Below are 5,259 nucleotides of genomic sequence, written 5' to 3' on the forward strand. Positions count from 1 at the left end.
TACATCATTGTATATGTACTCTGTGTGTATCAATACCAGTGTGAGGAAAATGTTTCTCCAGATTTTGCAAAGTTGAAGTAAAGACTTCTTGAGAAACAACATACACCACGTCACATATACACAACACATGATTCTGTCATAAATCAGTGTACATGATTGCAGCTGCTTATGACCAGGTTTTCCTGCTGACGCTCTTCAACTCCATACATGCCACCTCTTTCATTAATTTGTGATGAGAGAGAAAATCTCCAAAGATCCCAATAGGCAGAGGCATTGTTTCTCTTTTCAAGTCATCTCAGATGGAAGGAGCAAACTTCAGAGCATTAGTGAAGCGTCTAATGAAAGAAGTCTCCTCCTCTGCGGCTCCATTTCGCACAGCGTATTAGGAATCTAAATGTTGACTGAAGACAGTTTGATTCTCCGTCTGTGATTTTCTTAAGGAATAAAAACAGTGTAGCGTGTTTACAGTGTAGCCATGAAAGAGCTATGAGAAGGCTCATCACTACCCGATGCCATTTTGGGAGGCGGAAAGTGAGGTTCATACCAGAGTTCATTTGAAAGCCATATCAAACAGAGAATGTTTAAGACCAAGATCAAAGCATTTTCTGGTCCAAAATATCACTAGACCAGCTACATTCTTGTAAAATTTTTACTTTATGCGAGCAGTTATTTCAACAATGTCTGGCTATTATTGGAAATCAAACAGACAGAGAAATATCTACAAATCTATCGTGCCTCTTAACTTTGGAGTAGTGCTCGCATTGAGATCGGAAGCAGCAAAAAAAACTAATGTGACTTTTTGGTCCACTGTGGTGGCTCAGGACAGGTAACTCAGGTGCAACATACAAAGTTTTTTTTTTTTCATATTTCATATTCACAAAGTAACTACATTTACATTCTGTGATTCGTTTTTTCAATCGAGAATCGTTTTTGAATCGAATCGTGAGCCTAAAAATCGATATCGAATCGTGACATTGTCTGAATTGTGCACCCCTTTCAAGGTAGAAAAATATTCATATTTTGCTTTTGAGACATTTTTGTATAATGCATTTTTACAAATTGTAAAGAAAGTACAAACAGTAAAAACATTACACATAAAGTGGGTAAGTAGTTTCTTTGTCTAATAAGTTTCTATTTTCATCTTTCAGAAACTATGAAACTTTTTTTTTTTTTTAAGAGTCAGGCTTTACAAAATAGAACTTATAATGTTTACTTTTACCCGCAAACTGCACCATTTTTGTGGATAACATTTAATGAGAAAGTCTGTTATATTATTGTAGGTCTACACGTCAATATCATTTCCTGGTAAAATTGTATCACGATGTTTAAAGTTAAATGCAATAAGCTATTTAAAAACTCAAAAGTGCTCTGCTTGTTAACAGCATGAAAATAAGAAAATTCAAACGGATAAACAGCTATGTTTAAAATTGTTTTCTGGCCCCAATACTGGAGCTGTGTGTCTCTCAAAGGGCTTTCTTTTTTCATACAAAGAAGCTTCAGAGATTCGTTTCTGCAGTCTGGATAAGAGAGCGATTGGACTGGGGAAGATGAAAACATGCATGTAGCCCTAAACGCTCACTCGTGACTGTGAGCCGTTCTATACCAATATTACTTGTACATTTACAGTTTCCTTAGATATTATGAGGTCCAATACATACAATCTTAAAAACAACAGTTAATCTAATTTGCTGATGTAGGTTTCACTGTTTTCTGCAAAACACTACTGATCTTGTACTAGGAAGGACATTTGATTTGTGAGGTTGGTGAAGAGAACATTGCTGTGGGGATTGTTATAATGTTAACAGTTAAAATGAAGTTTAAATACATCTCAGACTACTTGACATACCCATTTTTGTATGTAGTTCCTAGCTCTGTATTTGTGTTTCAATTAAAGATGAATAATCCAACTCTCTGAATGTACCTAAATGCTTATCCCATCTAGGTTAAAAATGTATGAAAAGTCTATTTTCCCACAATGACATAATGGAATTCATTTGTTCGTATGACTTTGATTTGTCTTATCTCTGGCTCACACAAAAATGTAACTAAAAACGGTTGAAAGACCAGTCCAGACAAAAGTGGCAAAGCAAGCTCAAACATATGTCACTGTAACATTTTTATGGCCGATTTAAACAGGCGTGTGTAAGTAGAAAAGTACCTATTGTATTAACAACATATACAGACAGGCTATTTTTAACTTTAAGGTTAGCAGCACCAGAATCCCTAGGATCATTTGAAGATATAAAGGCTCGGATTGGAATCCAAGGATCTGCAACTTTTGCAATGACAACCATCTGGCATGTAATTAGCATGTAATGAGTAATAGAGAAAAGTATTTGCCAAAGTACCATTTCAAAAATCCATCATCATTTAGTTGATTAAAAATCTAAATCTGATAATAAATGTTTTCAAGAAACAAAGAGAACAAAGGTGTATCAAAACATATACAATGTGAAACAAACTTAAACCTTTAAAATATAACCACAGCCCATTGCCTATTCTATTATGTGCATAGACTATAATATGATCCAAATAACTCTCTACAGAGCATAGCAACAACCTAACACTTTCAACTTTATTCCTTCTCCTTATTAGAGCAGATTGTTTATCGCCTACTTCACAGAGTGCCCATATAACATAGCTGACAGCAGTAAGGGAGAGCTGCATACATGAACTCCTCACTAACACTTTCCTACACTAACCAGCTGTCCCCCTGTGGTTTCTGCTTCGGCCAAACCTTTGAAATGTCCTTCAAGGCGTGAAAAAACAACATGCACACTGCTTTGGGTAAAATCCTATTTGTACACTGTAATTACTCTTTGAAAAGTTGCAAAGTTTAAAGTTTCAAGACCTTCACTTTTTCTCTTCTCATTTCTGATATTGATTAGGCTCAAAAACACATGTAAGGCTCGCTGTTCTAAAGAACAAAAGAGGTTTCTCATTACGTGCTTCGACTCAGACAACTTTGAATGTTTCAGATTTGATTTACTGGCGTTATCTAGGGGCTCAATCAGGAGAATTCTGTCAATATTTTTTACAACCATGCAACCACCATTAATTTGCTTTTAACCAAAAGGCTACAGGCACTTTGAATGTGGTTATTAACGAGACAGAGGTTTTGGGTGCAAGGTGTCCCTAATGCCCTTCATGCTGAAAATACTGACAAATATAACATATCAGTAAAGTCCATGTTAGGTAATTTTTGGTAAGTCAACATACAACTGTGTGATCATCTTCATTAATAATTAATATTTTCATTCTTTCATCTCAGTTATAATGCTCATGTAAAACAAAATAGAAGCATTTGCAGCAAATAATTACATAATAAATGAAACACACAAAAAACTTGATTGTAAAAAGAAATATGTGAAATGTTTTGTTTGGGGCTATAATTTGTCATTGCCAAAAGGAACAGATTAGTCTAGACATGTCTAGATGTTGCCTGCATGATAAGTAATTACCCAGCAACACTGTATTCCCAAAGACATAGATACATCAAGTTGTTGTTTTTGGTTGCGATGCTTGGGTAAGTGAAAATAATTCCAAGTGAAATTGCTATTGCACCATTAACCCCGTGATCACGAAATCCTTTTCAGTCATTTTCATGTTACATGTTAGTCACTCAAGTGCAACCAAAATTTTGTTCTTCATCTCTTAAATATGCATTCATTAATTTGTTGGTGGTGGATTCGGTATGAGATACAGGGTTGGAAAGTCCCATCCTGCTGAGAAACAATCTAATTAATTTCCCCCCCAGGTGTCAAATATGGTGCCCATTATTTAAACTGACCTTTCCCTGTGTTGCTTACTTTCTACGCTGGGATGCAGCGAGGGAGCCATGATGTCTGGGACCACACCTCCCTAAAGTAATCAATGAGGATGTCCAGCTCCATACACACCAGGTGCTCGGCCCAGCTGCTTCGAAGGAGTAAGGGTACGAGGAGAGAAAAGAGAGTGGAATCAGGCACAGATGTATCGTTGTTATTCATGCAAAGAGAGTCAGGATCAAGTTCTTAAGAGGCTAAATTGAACGCACAGAACTAGTTTCCTGGAAATGAGTTATATCTAGATTGTGCATTGCAGAAAACAAACAATCATAAATGGACAAAAATAATGTACATAGTAATAGGGCTGCACGATATGAGGAAAATATATAATTGCGATTATTTTGACTGATATTGCGATATGATTCACGATATTGGAGGGAATTATCGTTTTTGTATCATTCACATTTTCATTGAAAATTATTAACATTAAAAAAATTAAAATGATTATGAAATGATTATATGATAGCGTGATTTTTGCGAGGATCTGTACCAAACAAAGATGTTTTTCATTAGTCTGTAAGATATGATGTGTAGGCCGGGACATCTCTGCAGCACCACAATACTTAATTCAGAATGGTTTGACACATATTTTGCAATTAACAAATATTGCGCCCCCCTGCGATTTGGATATTGCACTAGTCCATATTGCGATTTCGATACAATTATGTGATTAATTGTGCAGCCCTACATAGTAATTATAAATATGATGAACACTGCATGAATATAATTGTGTTAAACAAGGTAAGTACTGTATGTCTCAACTGGTCTGAACTTGCAAAAATCATGAATGGCATACATTTTATATCAGTGCCTTGTGGACAGGGTTTATGCATGATGCAGAGGTGGAATGCAACTATATTTAGTGTGATGTATTTGAGTACAATTTTGAGGTCACCTACTACTTCTTGAAATATGGTTCTTTTTACTCCCCTACATTTATTTAAAAGCTATGGTTAACTACTTTGCAGATTAAGATTTGATATAAAATACACATGTAAAATATAACAGATTGTTACAGATTAAATTGCCAAACAGTCTTTGGAGTTGTAACACTGTTCTACCTCGACCAGCTACAACATTAAAAAGCAAAATTAGTACTTTATTTGATATACTTTATAACATTTTGCTAATACTTACCTACTTTTACTTAAGGAAGATTTCGGATGCAGGACTTGAAATGAAGTAACTTTAGGCTATTAAACCGCATTATTGCTACTTTTACAAACGCTCTGAAAAATTCTTCCACCACTGAGCACTGGGGCTTATAATGAGGAAAATGTAGCATTAATAATACTGATCGAGTGGAGAAATATATTTGTCCACCATAACGAGCAATTAAGCAGAATTTTAACAGGTGGGCGGTAAAAGTACATTTTCCTGGAGAGGTGGGATGAACTCTCACCCTGCGGAAGATCTCGCGTTAACACTTTGT

This window comes from Sander vitreus, chromosome 11 (assembly GCF_031162955.1).
Source record: "Sander vitreus isolate 19-12246 chromosome 11, sanVit1, whole genome shotgun sequence".
NCBI lineage: Eukaryota > Metazoa > Chordata > Actinopteri > Perciformes > Percidae > Sander > Sander vitreus.